Source organism: Tiliqua scincoides, chromosome 4 (genome assembly GCF_035046505.1).
Source record: "Tiliqua scincoides isolate rTilSci1 chromosome 4, rTilSci1.hap2, whole genome shotgun sequence".
In the NCBI taxonomy this organism is placed as follows: domain Eukaryota; kingdom Metazoa; phylum Chordata; class Lepidosauria; order Squamata; family Scincidae; genus Tiliqua; species Tiliqua scincoides.
In genome coordinates, this window is record NC_089824.1 from 181,608,827 (window position 1) to 181,625,984 (window position 17,158).

Here is a 17,158-nt window from a genome sequence, read left to right on the forward strand (position 1 = left end):
GGGCATGTCCCGACTCCAATCCTCTCTTAGAGTGACCTTCACCAAAAGACTTCTCAGTGTGGAGACACATCTATTTCTGTCTCCATTGTACCATGCCAGCTTTTTCACATGGGCATCCACGTGCCCTGAATTTTAAAGCATTTGACTTGATTGCTTTGGTAGCTTCAAGGTGGTGGGCCCAAGAGGCTCTTGCTAAGAGACCTGCTGACATAGGCTGTAGGTAGCACTGATACTCCATCAACATGATAGACCATGAAAATAACCACCACATCAGGCCACTAGGTGGAAAGCACAGTGTGTTGCATACCATTTTCCAGACAATAGTTATGATATTTAAGAGCACTTAAGTTTTTGTTTGTTTTATTTCTTTTAAAGAAAAAGAAAGAGGGGGTTAATATTGCTCTTCTAGCTGTGACCTCTGGATTGGTTCCTTAAATCTGAAGATCACAATGAAAAAAGGACAGTTCATTGAACAAGAAACTTAACTTCTAACTTCCAAACTAACTTCCCTGCTCTTGTATTTTATGGCACGATCCACACAAGTTTCTCTCTTATGGGAAATCTAGGATGCCAGCCAGCAACTCCATTTGAGAACACACATTCTGCTCCCACAAAGCCTTTCAATGTTTGTTCCCTGAGGCAGTCAGGATCCAAAGTAATTAAATTCCTGAGCAGCTAGCATACAAATGAGAACAAACATTACCCAGGCTAAAAAGCTTAACTACCTTCCGGAGAGGTTGAGGGAGCTTTGTGGCACTTGCAAACCCTCATATTCTAAAAGGTTAGTTATGATGGCATCATCATCATCATCACTACAAGTATCAGCTCATGATACACTGTAGTGGAAGCACACAAGATCCATTGAGGAGATAGGGTGTTGTGTCAACAGTGGCCCCTTACTCTGACAGGTCTGGGAAGCATGGGGTTAACACCAGGGTCTTAGAATGCAGTGAGTGTGCTATACAGCTGCAGCCACTTGAAGGCAACAGGGCCCTCAGGGATAAAAACAGCAACTGGAAGAGGGTGGTATGAATAATAGAAGGAGGAAAGGTTGGGGGAAGGGGATGGAGGAGGCTGTGGCAGCCCAGCCCACAGCCCAGCCCAGCCCAAGCTAAGGTGTGCCCCAAGGATCTGTCCTGGGACCGGTGCTTTTCAACCTCTTCATAAATGACCTAGAGACAGGGTTGAGCAGTGAAGTGGCTAAGTTTGCAGATGACACCAAACTTTTCCGAGTGGTAAAGACCAGAAGTGATTGTGAGGAGCTCCAGAAGGATCTCTCCAGACTGGCAGAATGGGCAGCAAAATGGCAGATGCGCTTCAATGTCAGTAAGTGTAAAGTCATGCACATTGGGGCAAAAAATCAAAACTTTAGATATAGGCTGATGGGTTCTGAGCTGTCTGTGACAGATCAGGAGAGAGATCTTGGGGTGGTGGTGGACAGGTCGATGAAAGTGTCGACCCAATGTGCGGCGGCAGTGAAGAAGGCCAATTCTATGCTTGGGATCATTAGGAAGGGTATTGAGAACAAAACGGCTAATATTATAATGCCGTTGTACAAATCGATGGTAAGGCCACACCTGGAGTATTGTGTCCAGTTCTGGTCGCCGCATCTCAAAAAAGACATAGTGGAAATGGAAAAGGTGCAAAAGAGAGCGACTAAGCTGATTACGGGGCTGGGGCACCTTCCTTATGAGGAAAGGCTACTGCGTTTGGGCCTCTTCAGCCTAGAAAAGAGACGCTTGAGGGGGGACATGATTGAGACATACAAAATTATGCAGGGGATGGACAGAGTGGATAGGGAGATGCTCTTTACACTCTCACATAATACCAGAACCAGGGGACATCCACTAAAATTGAGTGTTGGGCGGGTTAGGACAGACAAAAGAAAATATTTCTTTACTCAGCGCGTGGTCAGTCTGTGGAACTCCTTGCCACAGGATGTGGTGCTGGCGTCTAGCCTAGACGCCTTTAAAAGGGGATTGGACGAGTTTCTGGAGGAAAAATCCATTATGGGGTACAAGCCATGATGTGTATGCGCAACCTCCTGATTTTAGGAATGGGTTAAGTCAGAATGCCAGATGTAGGGGAGAGCACCAGGACGAGGTCTCTTGTTATCTGGTGTGCTCCCTGGGGCATTTGGTGGGCCGCTGTGAGATACAGGAAGCTGGACTAGATGGGCCTATGGCCTGATCCAGTGGGGCTGTTCTTATGTTCTTATGTTAAGGTGCTGCTGTGGCTGGAGAAGCTGCTGACTACAGCAGGGAGGAAGGAGGACCTCTGTAGCCCCACAGGCAAGCTACCTACTGGTTACCTTCCTGTCGGTGCTTGGGTTCAGTAGTAGTTTTGCATGCCACCAGAGCTAGCTGTGTTTGCCAGGGGGACTAATTAGCTTAAGGTGGGCATAAGCAGACCAAATTTGGAAAGGGAATTTGGCAAAACATACATGAACATTAGAACCAGCTTTTCAAACATAGCGGTTCCTGTCCATCTAACTGCATAGGCCACACATTTTGAAATTGATATGGGCACCCAAGCGTTTTCTCTGCCCTTTAGTGGCAGAGACTTCAGTGTGGTCTTTTTATGAGATGCATTTTGGGGAGAATCACATGCACTCATTCAGTTCTCTATCATTTATCCTACGCTCACCCATACTGGTCACGTGCCCATATGTAGAATAACCAGAGGAGCCCCACTGTGGATGTTAGGGAGGACCTCATGCACAGTGGCAGTGAAGAGGAGCTTTACCAATGTTTGTAAGTCAGTGGGGTGGGCAGAATAGGACAGGGGTAGATCAGGGGAGGGCTAGGGAGTGTCAGAAGCAGGAGGGGTGGCACTTGATTCAAATGACTGTACCAAATGCGATCCCTCCAGAGCCAACCAGTATGCACCTTTGTCTCCTCCGACATGTGACAGTTAAAGAGCTGGCACAGGTCTGAGGAGACCCAGTGGAGGTTGAGGGGCTTACAGAGAGGTAAGGGAAAAATTTTGCTTGCCTCTCCCAAGCCTCTCAATTCCCCCCCCCCCCGCCCCATCTTTAGCAACCTGTTTTGGTGTAGTTGCATGCTATGGCAGGGAAAAGGATAGGACTAGGCTGTTAATTGCTGTATTATTGGATATGACATTAAATAGGCCAATTCCAATGCACTGTTTCAGCTCAATCCTATCCCCCACCATGCTATAGCATACATCCATGCCAACAGAGTATGTTGACTGGGCAACCAGGAGGTAAGTAAAAACTGTGGGTAGGCTTTCTGGCCACCTATGGGTCTCCTCAGACCCACACCATCTATTTTGTGGTATAAACCTAAGAAGAAGGGGAAGCGTGGAGTAGAAAATCAAAGACAAGATCCAGTACATTCCTTTGCTGACAAAATCCACCCCCTCCAGACTGCCTTCCCACTCCCCTCCGCAGAACACCCAGAACCTCTCTCTGCTCCCACTGCCAACTTACCAACATCAGCCATTTGGTTCAGTGAGTGCCTGTGCACTACCATTGCTACTTGGAATGGCTCTGACAGTGAGTGGGAGGGGCCACTTACATGGTGTCTGCAGTACTTACCATCCCCCCCCAGCTGCACTACTGACTAGAAGCTTGAATTTTTAAAAGCACTGAATCTGAGATTCTCAGGATTCTATAGCATCAAACTGCAAAATGCAGGGGGGGCCGTATTCATGGACCCCATATCTGCAGATTCAGTTATCCATGGATTGAGTCTGCAACCCCTGTGTGCACCCCATGCATGCTGCCTTCCAGAGGCTTCTGAACCCAGCAGGGGCTACAGATGTCCATCCGTGGCCTCTGCCAGGCTCAGACTGAGACTTCGTGGAGAAACCAGAAGTCATGTGTTTTGAGCTGCCAAGCTCAATCTGAGCCTGGCAGAAGCTTTGGATGGACCTTTGCACCCTCTGCTAATCTCAGAAGACCCTCCAGAGGGAAGGCGAGCTGGGCTTGCCGCCAGAGGGTCTAGGCTATGGCGACACATTCGCCTGTACCCACAATTTTGGCTATCCAAATGGAGCCCCTGCGGAAAAGGGGGCATACCTGTATCTAAATACAACAGCTGCTTACTTATATTCAAAATGTTTGGAGAAGAAGTTGTCTATCAGAACTTACTCTTTCTGAAAGCTCACAGGGTACTAACAAATTGTAAGGGACAAAAGATCAATAACTGGAGCCATTGTATCTTACTAATGTGACGTCTAGACGCACAACCATACTAAGAGACAACAGTTTAAAAGAATAAGGAACAAATAATAGGATATTTCTTGAAAATTCTGATCTGATTTGATGTTGAAAACTGATGTATGGTTCAGGTGTGCACATTTGTGCAAATCAAAGCTTGTGACTGCCAGAGAATTCCATTGTTTCATTCATTTTGATGTCCCAAATTAGTTCAGTATTTTCGAATGTCAAAAAATAAATTCAATTTCTCCAAGTTCATTCCAGATGAGGCTTGAACTCGCAACCCCAGCACTACACTGCAATTCAAATGCCCCAATGCAGTGCATTTTCTTCATGTCCAGTTCCATAAAGACTATCCCTTAACTATTAACTGCCTTGAATAAAGTCTTGAATAAAGACCAAGAAAGGCGGTATATAAATACTGTATATTATTATATTATTATTATTATTAAACTGCCTTTCCATCTGACAAGATTGCAAATCTAATGTGCAAAAACAAGAAGCCAAGAAAGGTAGAAAGCCCAATTTCCCCACTTCTGCAAAGATAGAAATGGTCTTGGACTATAGTTAGAAGCTCTGGCTCATGTTGGATTGACCAGAGGTTTAATCCAAGATCATGGTTATTCTTAACCTCATATCCTGAAACTGGTGAACTGCTATTTCAGGGTGAACAGGGCACAGTGGTTCCATTGCCACCTGCTCTTTTAGGGAAACAGGTATGCAATGCCATGGGTTATAAACATACAGCATATAGAGAAGTGTGTACTGTTGAAATATGTGTTTTAAGCAGTTAGCTGCATTGGACAGTGAGAACAGACAGGATTGTGTTTGTTTTTCCATCAGTACATTTTCTGCCCCAGACCTGCTGTAATCTTGTAAGGTCACTACTTTCATACTCTTAGCCAAAGAGGTCAATCTATCAATCATAGTCAAAAATAGCATTCTACAACCAGACTAGTTGGAGATGCACTGAAGGCAGTGGCATTCCTAGCACTACTGGTACTCGGAGTGGACTGCTCCCACCACCTCGGCAGCTGGAAACCATGGTTAGATCTAGCTTCTACTTCAAGATCCCCCAGCAGAGGCCAGTTCTAACCAGCATTTGTGACAGCAGATAGACCTCGTCTCCACCCATAATCCTCACTGGGAAGGTCAGGTCTACCCAGCATACATATACCCAATTGGAATGCCCCTGAGCACATTGTGGCTAGAAGGGGTGGGGGCAGATGGGGGCAACAGTATTGGGTTGCTAGGAGGATCAATTTACAGGCAAGTGATTTGGATACCCCACTTATTGCAAGCACCTCACTGGTGCTTTCAGAAGCCATGATTTTCATTCCAACCAGCAACACTCAACATGGCATGCATTCAAAGTTGGCACCCCATTTACTGCTGGCATCTGAAGCAGACTGCCCCCATCCACCCCATGGTATGCTACTATTGGAGAATAAATTGTGATAATGCTATAATTACCTGCTACAATAATGCCAAAGACAACATTTTTGAATGCTGCTTCCTCTTCAAAAATATGCATCACATAAAAATTGGAAAAGCAGTTGGACTAGTAATCTCATGTGAGGTTTTCTTAAAAAAATGTCTAAATCATCATTCAGGCAACATAGGGAGATCACACACTGAACAGTTGCCAAGATTTTTATATCTTTCCAAACTTATGCCAAGACAGAGAGACTATCCATAAAAAGGTTTAACTTACTATTTACAGTCTGGTGGCATTGGGTTCTAATGCCACCAGGGCTAAATACTGTATAGGGGTTTTAAAAATATATTTCCAAGAGCAGAGATAGGGTTGTCCCAAATGTTGGGTGTGCAAATGGTATGCAATGTTTGTGAGGCAACTGCAGTTAGATGTTTTTAAATAAACTTTTGCATCGGAAAGTAATCAAAATGAAAAATAAACTTCAGTGACATTGAACCATTGCAATCCATGTAGTGTGGGAGAAAGGGAAGACTCGTTTCATATAAATTTATATTGTGACCCAGGTTCAAATACCCACTCAGTCATGAAGTGTCCTGGGGGAGGATTATTTGCAAATTGAGAACAACTGCGCTAGATTACTGATCGTTCTGTGAGCCAGGATGGTGTAGTGGTTTGGTAGTTGGACTAACTAAGACCTGGAGGATCCAGATTCAAATCCCCGCTCAGTTGCACAGCTTCCTGGACCAGTCACTATCTCTCAGCCTTGCCTACCTCACAGGGTTATTGTGAAGTCAAAAGGAGGGAAGGAACTATGTACACCACCCTGAGCTCTTTGGTGGAAGGGCAATATTAAAAAGAGAACCAAAAAAATACATATTCTGGGTGGGAATAGAGAGAAGGCACTTTCATCTGCCTTTGTTGATTGTATCTCTGAGAGTAGTAGGACACGCAAAAGGCCCTCTCTGACTGACCTGACTCTCCTCATATGGGAGGAGGACATTCTTAAGGTAACCAAAATGCTGCATTTAGTAAACTTGTGTTCTGCCAAATCCCAATCTACTGGGCCTTGTGCCCACTTAAGGCTAATTAGCTTCCCTTGTTAAACTCACAAGTGCAGCAGGCAAAAGTCAGAGTCCAGTACCAGTCCAAGGTCAAGCTCCGGTCAGGTCTCCTCTGGGTCAGGTAGCATCTCCCTCTGGGTCAGGGTAGCCTTTGGTCTTTCTGAAGCTGCCTTTTATCCTTTGGATGTCTCATCATCCAAAATGCAGCTCAGCTGTGAGCTACCTTGCTAGCCCCTTGTTAAGTCCAAATTAGGCTCAGCTGAGCCATCTCTTCAGTCCAAGTCCATTCAAAGTCCCATCAAGGTCAAATGAAGCTCAGGTGTCCATCAGAGTCCCATTGGCCTTGATTGATTACAGCTGTGGAGCCAGCCCTTCCCTTCCCAGAGCTGTCAACCAGCTGTCAAAACATGGAATCGCTGTCAACACCACAGCATCCACCTGATGATCTTCTGATCTTCCATTACAACTTGTAAGGTAGTCCTTTTAAAATCCCATTGATGTTCTATTTCCTCAAAAGCAACTGATTTTTGAATGGCTGTCTCCTTTAAAAGTAATAGATTTACTTTCAGTAAATTAAGCAACCTCTTCAGAAGCAAAATTATGCAAAAGAGCACAGAAGAAAGAGAGGAGAGGCTCTGAATGAATTGAGCAAGACAGCAGTCCTCAGTGAGAAAGATCTCACACTGTGACAAATGTTTAAACATTTCAGGTGACAAAGAAACTGAAGGGTCCTAGTGTGATGTCTGAAAGATGGATATGAACTGGAGGATCGAAGCAGGGCAGCCACAGCAAAGCTAATGTGGCTACAATGCTGAGGTTCTAAGGTCAAACCTCAGCTCAGGTCCTAACTAACATTTGCATCTCACACATGGAGAGTTGGTGACCTTGGCTTCTGGGGGAGGATGTGTTTCCCAGTAGCTGAACTTACAGGGCTCAGGAGCTCACTTTCCAGCCAAAATAGAAAATGAGACGCTTTTTAGATTCCAGGCCTGTTCTGGGCTTCTTCCTATTATCAGGAAGTATTCAATGAATTCCTCTCTACAAACAGCCTGCCCTTGGCTGTTAAGCAGAAACCACTATACAAAGGAGAAATGTTTTTGCTTGGTGGACAATATTATGTCCCTATGTGCATTATAGTATTTTAATACACATCAGCCACCAGTAGTCTAAGATCACTGTCGTCATCATGCAGAATGGTTGGCTCAGTCTGACAATTGGGTTACGAGCATTTTAATGTGACAAAGAACTTGCAGAGACCCCATGGTTCCATGTGAGTTAAAAACACAGGGAAGAGACAGGAACTGGAGCAAAACAACATTCCTTAGCAGGATATATCTCACATGGCACATCATGTGACATCAGAAAGAGAAGCATGAGTTGGAGAGCAGAAATCAGACTGTAATCCTAGCCACACTTTCCTGGCAGTAATTATCATTGAACATAATGGGACTTACTTCTAAGTAGACATGCATAGGATGTAAGTGTCTTTTGCAGAGGAACTGTAGAAGAGCTCCAGCGGTGCAAAAAGTCGGCATGTGGTGCTTATAAGCCAATGCAAGTGATGCAACACCGAGGTTAGGAGTTCAAGCCTCAGTTGGAGTACTGTCATTAATCTTTCCGTCTCCCATATTCCACCAGCATGGCATGTTGGCAGTTCAGACCTTTGAATCAGACCTAGTTTCCCAGCTGTTTAATGTCCAGACTTTGATAGATGGTGTACTTGCCAAAATGAAAGCAGCTGGGCTTTGGCCCTTAAGCAGAGGTAACTATGATGAAAAGCAGAAGCGCTCCCAGTTCCTAACTTGGAGTTTGGGGGAAAAAACTCTTTTTATCCTGCTTTTCCCCCAATTTGGGGACCCAAATCGATTAATATGGGTGTAGGGGCAAATTTAGAAGAGCAGGCCCTCCTCCTGACATTCCCATAGCCATGCTCCCAGAGTCACACACCCCATAACCTAGTTAAGCTGGAATTTGCAAATGCAAGATTGAACCAAAAACCCTGATTAGGAGGAGGCTGAACATTCAGAGAGGTTAATCCCGTCTTCTTTATCCCCTGTTCAACTGAGCATATCCCATGCTAAATTGCTTGAGGTTGGATGGCAGATGGCTGATATGTATTAAAATTAAAGTGTGTCTTAAAATGCACACAGGGGCAAAACATTTCAAATACAAGGCATGCCCTTAAATCTTTAAAAGTGGTTCAATTTTTCCCATTGCTGCTTTTATTTATGGTTCTATGTCTTGTAGTCGTCCCCTCTCCCCATTGTAGTACATTACTACATGTAGTAAGGAACATCCTGCTTCCTACCCCCAAGTCTAGATTAGAAATTTCCACCTCTATTCAAAACCCTGGAGAGCTGCTGCCAGCCAGAAAGTATAGGCATCCCATGTGCCCATCCTCCTGGCTACATAGAGCTTTTGGGGCTGGGTGTTTCCCTTCCAGCTGCAGAGTGATGAGGTCATCGGCCTGCTTTGGAGCCAAGAGAAACACCATCAGCCCTCCAGCTGACAGTGATCAAGAAGGGGTGAGCAGGAGGAGAAGTGGGGGGATTTAAATAGGGGAAGGGCAGGAGACAAGGGAGGTCTGGATAGGGGAAGGTAGAGGAGGGGGGAGTGAGAGAAGGAGAGGAACAGAAATCTGGTAGAAGGTGTGGGCAAAGGTGATGAGGTGGAAGAGGGGCTCTAAGGCAGGGAAAAGGAAGGGAAGCAAAACCCAAGCAAAGAAAGGGGCAAGAAGCAAGAGCTGGACCCTTGCCGGTGAAGGAACACATTGGACTGACACTCCTCCCTCACTGACAGGAGCCATTAGGACAAAGCCGCACAGGGAGAGAAGGCTGATGTGCCCAGGAAGAGCCTCTTGGGCCTTTGTTGCTTAAATGAATCCCAGCAAACTTGGAGTTCCTGCTGGCCATTCCAGAGGCCCTCATGAGTGAGCCACCCTAGACCTAGCCTAGAGATGTTCATTCTAGTACAAGATCTCCAAAATGAAGACAACGACGAATCCAGGCAACACCCTTTTTTTTTAGAAACTGTTGTCTATGCTGTTGACTTTGGACTGGGGAAAAAGCCATAATTTATGTCTGCACACTCCACTAAACACCTGATCAGCACCCTCATGGCCTGTTTGTGAACTTTCCCCTTACTTTCGGAGGGCCCACTGAGTGGAAAGATGTCCTTCACTAATTCCTATGATGTTGACCTGCCCACCTAGAGCTGAAGTTCTGTCACGGGGGTCTCTTCCTCCTGTCCATGAGAGCAATTCCACTTCTAAGTAGTTGTGGTGCAACTGTGCCATAACTGAACTAACTGCAGATGGAGTGATGCTTGCCTGGTATCATTTCTAATCCAGGAAGGAACAGTAGAAGGGGAATCAGCAACAACAGAAAACAAGTCTCAGCCCTCATGCTTCCTTCACTTTCACCTATATCTGCTCTCCTTTTGCCTATCCTCATGTCCACAATCCATGTAGAGACCCTATGCTCCACACTGGGGTATAAGTCTGTATGGGTACCTGTGCCCAGTTCATGTTCTGCTGTGTGCAGAGGGTGGGATCACCTATTACTATGTATACCCACATCAGTGCAATTGGTTAGTATGTGGTATTCCCAAGGTGGTGCAAGTTCAGGCACCGCTGAAGCTGTGAGTTCATACCTCACCTGCAGCTCTGTCTCCAATCCTTGAAGCTCTCCCCTCCATAGACAAATGGAGTATTATTGTTGCATTGGTCCCAGCTTTCTAGCTGCTAAACTTCCAGATCTTTGTAACTGAGCTTTGGGACAAAATAGCAAGCAAATCCTGTCATTGGTCTGCTTTTTGACTGAGCAGCCCTTCCAAAAGTTTCCTAAACAGTTTCCTGGCTCTTAAGCATAGATGAATGTGCAAGCAAAAGGATGGTTCTCAATGGGGCATCTATCCAGGGATCTTTTTTTGGTATGGCAAAGTTGTATGTAGGGTGAAAGTTGGAAACAGAATGGTGGTCTTCTGAATAACAGAATGTCAGGATGATAAGAGTTTCAGTGGTGCACTCAGTCTACCTATGGTGTCGTTCCATGCAGTGCTTAGGTTGTGATTTCAAGCATCACGAGGAACATTGCTGTTAAGACTTGAGAAAAGAATTTTACAGCTGCTGAGGCAGTTGGAGGTTGCATTTGTTTGATCTGGTCAAGTTTCCCAGCTGCCAAATGTCACACCTGTATGGCATGATGCATGTCTAAATAAAACAATATTTGGAACTGAATACAATTTGCTTCCATAAAATAGTGTGATCAGTATGGGATGGGAATGTGTAAATATTTCAGAGAAAAGTTGAAACAATGGTTCATTCGATTGTGTCGAGTTAGGGCAAGAAGAATTGGTTAGACTTCAGGACAATATAAGGTAAACAGTGTGAAAATATTCTTAATTCATACGAGTGGTTCTAGCAGGAGGTGGTCTATTGTCAAAGTGTACTTCTTAGTGTGATTCAAGAACAGATTGTGCAGGCATTGTTGGGGTTGATTTAGTAGCAACGTAACCTTTCTTTAAACCGATTGGACTAAGTTTATATATATGATTTTTCCCCCACTCATTGATCATGTTGTATGAAAAAGAATAACCATTCAATATATCACATCTCATATCTGGGAACAATTCTTTGAACTCTGAAAATGTTGAAATTGAATAAGAGAGCCAAATCTATGAAGTAAAAAATTGTTTGACGTATGAGAAAAAATTCCTCTACTGCACATTGTTCATCAGAAGATAGACATAGGGCCCAATCCTATCCCTGGCTACCACACCATGGTACAGTGGCGCCAAAACAGGGAAGCAGCCATAGGTCTCCTCAGTGTAAGGGAACTTCGGATCCTTTACTCTGTGTAGAGCCTCGGCTGCCTTGATGGGTCTACTCGGAGCTGTGCAGAACTGAGGAGACTTGTTAGGCTCTGAGGACTGGGAGGGGGGGATAGGATTTGATGGCACCCTCTGCTGCTGGCCCTGCCCCTCTCCTGGGTCTGAACCACCACTGGATTGCCATTCCCCATCCAGTTTCATCCCTCCCCACCTTCTTCTACCCCAGAATGCCTTTCTGCCATTTGGCAGGATACTTACCACCTGGCATTCCAGATCATCATCCTGCCAGCAGAGTCCCACCATGGTGCTAGCCTCTCTGCTGGCGCCTCTCTTCTCCCAGCCACTGCAGGGTGCCTTACAGCATGTGTGTGATGGCCATTGCCTGGACAACTGTTGCAAACACCCTCTTTCCCAAACAATGTGTGCAGTTTCCATTTTGGTTTCAGAGCTGGGCAGGCCTCCCTGATCTGTAAAAAGATTTTGCTGGCTCCCAAGGAAAGGCCCCTCTGTGGTTGATTAAATTTGGGATCTGACAAAAGGAAAGCTAGCAAGAACAAGTCCTTAAATTAAATTATAATTGCCCAACTGGGTAGTTCCTTTCAGATTCTAGCTCAAGAAGTCTTTCCACCTGAACCTGAGGTAACATGCCCTGCTACACTACTGTTCAGCAGGAACCCCCCTGGATGGGCCATGAAACTCTTTTTGAGTCCTCCTGGGAAACTCAGTCAAGGCCAGAAAGCTCTGGAAAGAAATTCCTCAAACTCCTTTGTCCTGCCCCAAATTCCTTTGCTTTCTTTGTAAAAGGTCTTATCACTTCCCTGCTCTGGAAGCAGATTTGGGGGGTTTGTCACTTCAGAAACTAGCCAAGTTGTCCATGCTGTCCAAGCTTGAAGGCTTCTTTTCCCAGAAGCAAGCCATTTCTTGGTCTTTTCCTCCTCTGGAACCTGGAGATTTTGCAGCCCTGGCTTGCTGCTTAGGACTTTGCACTCAAACTTCACAACAGACCAGGATAGGTAATCTCCCCCACTCCTTCTGATCTTCATAGCAGTTTCTCTCTCTTCTTCTTTCTTTCTCTCTCTCTCTCTCCCTTCCCCAAAAGATTCAGTTACCTTTCCAACTAACTCCTGCTGTCCAAACACAGCTATTTGCAAGTATCTCTCTCTTCACGTGTGGGACACACATGTACATGTGAAAGAGCTGTGTTGGCAACATAGCACATGGGCCACCATCATTGCCTTGACATAAGATTGGGCTGTTAGATAATAGTTATCATGACTGCTGAAACAGAGACGCCTGCAAGAGACGCCTGTGAGAGATGTGAGAATGGATGATGGCCGAATCCCAAAGGATCTCCTCTATGGAGAACTTGTGCAAGGAAAGCGCCCTACAGGTAGACCACAGCTGCGATACAAGGACATCTGCAAGAGGGATCTGAAGGCCTTAGGAGTGGACCTCAACAAGTGGGAAACCCTGGCCTCTGAGCAGCCCACTTGGAGGCAGGCTGTGCAGCATGGCCTTTCCCAGTTTGAAGAGACACTTGGCCAACAGTCTGAGGCTAAGAGGCAAAGAAGGAAGGCCCACAGCCAGGGAGACAGACCAGGGACAGACTGCACTTGCTCCCAGTGTGGACGGGATTGTCACTCCCGAATTGGCCTTTTCAGCCACACTAGATGCTGTTCCAGAACCACCTTTCAGAGCGTGATACCATAGTCTTTCGAGACTGAAGGTTGCCAACATGATCATGACTGCCAATTTTATTGGTTTTGTTGCATGTGTCTTGGATGTCTAGAAGTAGGACTGGCCCAAGACCTTTCCCTCTTTACCTGGTGATGTGCGAGCCTCTGTGCCTCCCTGGATTGAAAAAGAGGGGGATAGACTGGGAGTGTGGAGGAGAGGATAGCGGTGGAGTAGTCCATCACTCTCCTTTCTTTTCTACTTTCTTGTTCTGTTCCATCCCTCCTTTCCAGTCCACGGAGGAGGAGAAGCCGTGGGAGTGAGTGGGGCCCCCACTACTCTTTTGTCTGAAGTAACCACCTTAATCAGGCCTGTGGATGGGCCAACCCTAAAAATCTAAAATAATCTGAGAACTTTTCCAAACCATTTCTCACAACCTGATTAATGGGAATTCCTCTAATTCACTGCTTCCCAGCCCATGGTCCATGGACCATAGGTGGTCTGTGAGACCCGGAGAAGTGGTCCGCAAGGCCTCAGAAAAAAAAGATCACCTTCGATCACTTCCAACTTCTCGCTGAGCGAGCACTACCCCCCGGACTGCCAGAGAGGGTGGATAATGGACCAGCAACAAAAACAACAACTCACAACTCTTCTCTATAAATAATAAATCTTATCTCATTATTATAGATTTAGGGCGCAATCCTAATCAACTTTTGAGCACTGACTTAGCTGCAATGCAGCCCCAAGGTAAGGTAGCAAACATGCCCTTACCATGAGGAGGCCTCCTTGACTGCCTCCCCACTACAGGTTGCAGTGCATGCCACATTGGCACAGCTAGAAATTGGTTAGGATTGCGCCCTTAATTGTATTTTTTTGTGTGCATGGAGGTGGAGGGTTGTACTCGTACACAGTCCACAATGATTCCAGTTTTTGCCTCAATGGTCTCCTCAATGGGCTCCTGAAAGTTGGGAACCACTTCTCTGATTGCATCTTAGAAAATGTGGAAACATGTTTGAATGTTGATACACCCAGTACTGAATCTGGTGAAGGTATGAACTAAATCCAAAAATCTGAGTGAATAGTGCTAATGTAAATGAGCCAATCAATTAAGAAATTTCCTCATGTATCATTCAGGAAAACACAAGTTATCCCAACTCTGAAAAAGCATTTCACATGAACTGCCTGCAACATTCCTTTAACTAAAAAGCTTTTGAGAAAGCTTGACACATCTCAAGTGACTATCCTGTACTTAAAAATTCAGAGCCTAGGTCGCTGTACAAAATAAATCATGTATGTATGTATGTATATCTTATTATATAACCATAGGTCATTACAATATATAAAGACACATATTACAGTATATGCATATAAGCGCATACAATAACGTTACAACCCAGAAAAAACATAAAATATAACCAAAAATGGAAAGCGCTAATCAATTTTGGGGTCTTACAGACAGATAGAAACAGAGGAAAATGAATTTAGGAGAGCAAAAATTTAGCTCGTAGTTTCCTAGCCGCAAGGGCAAAGATAGCCACATTATAAGTAACATCAGAGTCAGCAAGAAGCCAACAAATCAAAGCTGAGGTAGATCTCTCTTGAAACAGGGCAATAATATTAAATAAGTATTTTATTCTGGGAAACTCATATAAAGGACATTTTAATAAATAATGGACGATATCCTCTATATCACCTGAATTGCAGATACAAGTTCTAAGATGGTATGGAATGTTTTTATATCTACCTTCAAGGACCATAGACTGCATGCACTGAAAACGTAGGGCAGTAAAAGCTTTACGCAATGCTGGGACAGTAAGATAGGTTAAATAATTTTCTGAAACAAATGATAACTTATACCATGGGAGCCAGGATGAATAAGGTGAGCTGGAGATGTCACACAGGTTGCGTCTCATATGATACAGACAAATCATGGATTCATTTTTAATCTCAGGCTTTTAAAGTCCATACCATTATTTTCAGTGGACCAGCAGACATTACTGTTAAACACAGGTGGGCTGCTAACATACCTGGACTGAGCAAGGGGAGACACACCAACGTAAGCATTTGTACATGCAGTCACTGGAAATGCACTTTCACAACTGGCTAATCATCCAGTTTCCACTGAGCAGAATGGATTTTTTAAGCCATATGCAGACGTTTTCTGTGTAGACACGGGCAGGACAGACCTTAAGGCAGTTTGGCCCAAATCAGGCCACGCAATTGGAAGGGCCACGTACTGGGACAGCGTATGGAGTACCTGCAGCCACAGCCAGCACCTCGCTCCGTAGCTGATGCCACGGCATGGAATCTTCCATGCTGTATCACAAGCATCACAGGCATCACAAGCAGAGCGCTGCAAGCAGAGCATTGCTGCTGGACTGCCCTCCTTCCCTCCTGTCTCTGGGCCGGATTGGCTTGAAATTGGTTCCCTTGGAAGCAGTTGGCAGTGATGCCACTGCCAGATTCCTACTGCTGCTGCTCACCCTGGTGAGTAGGGGCCCTGTGGGGGTGGGCAGGCCCTGAAAAAGATGTTTTGCATTGGGCCCTGCAGCTCTTAATGCCGGTACCTAGATACCAGCTATGCAGCAACTGTTACCTTGCACATGCCCAATCTTGTCTGATCTTGGAAGCTAAGCAGGGTCAGGCCTGGTTAGTACTTGGATGGGAGACCACCTGGGAATATTGGGTGCTGTAGGCTTATACCATAGTCTTTTGAGACTGAAGGTTGCCAACCACCAGTGGGAGAGACAGTGTGCTGGCAGGTTGTGCTCCAGTGCAGTCATACTATTGAAGCCTCATCATTCAGTGACACTCTTCTTCAGTGACAAATGCAGGGAGAACTTATACCCATGACTGCCAACCTGTACTCGCAGGAAACTCCCTCTGTTCGTTCAGCATCTGCTGTTGTGCTCATGCAGTCTTGTCTGGTTAATATGTATAGTTAATATGTATAGTTAACTGCATTTATTTTCTGCTTTGCTTTTGTGGTGCTGCTGCTAATTTATTTATTTATTGTGAGTCACCATGACAGACTTTACCATCTGATTGACCAGGTACAATTTTAAGAATAAATACAATAAAATATAAATGACTAGAACTAAATTAGGGGGGAATCCTAGAAAAAGAGGCTATTGAACAGTGGCATAGCTAATGATTGTGTAGCCCGGTGCCGAGTTTAAAATGTTGCCCCGGAAGTGATGTCACAGCCGGAAGTGACATCACGCCTGGGCTTTTTAAAAAGTGAAAATTGGGAGGAACCCACCTCCTCCCCCCAGCAGCTCACCACCCACTTGCTCTGCTGCCTCCCCCCAGTCAGTGGCATAGCTAAGGCATCTATCTGCTATCCAGGGTCAAAGAAGATTTTGTAGCCCCCCCCCCCCTGCATGATAAAATCAAATTTAATTAAGTAAATAAATAAAAAGTTATTGGTTCCATGCTGTATCATAACAACATCTCATTGGCACTCATAACAACCTGTCTCATAGGTCAGCTTTTTGTTCCACAAGCCAGTTACGTTTTCATTTTCTGGTTAATTAGCCATAATGTTTGAGTATAGAATATAGATATAGAATTTTGAATAGAATATAGAATATAGATATAGAATATTGAATATAGAAGATAGATATTCCATTACAGTTTGCTTCATTGCACTCTGCATTAAATTACCTTTCCAATGATATATAACATGATGGTATTATTCTTACATACCAAGATTTTCACAATTTTGGTCACTAGCGTCAGGTTCAGCTTGTTGTCCCCCTAAAGCTTGATGCCCGGTGCAACTGCTACCCCCTGAACTACGCCAGTGCACAGCATAGCACACTAGCTTCACACCTTCCAGTGATGAATGCACCTAGCTTATCTGCAGATCCTTCCCATAATTGCCACCCTGGAATGTGCAAACTTCACCACACATAGTGTTTTTAGCAGGACCAGGGACTTGAGTTGAAAGCCAACAAAAGTTTTTTCCCA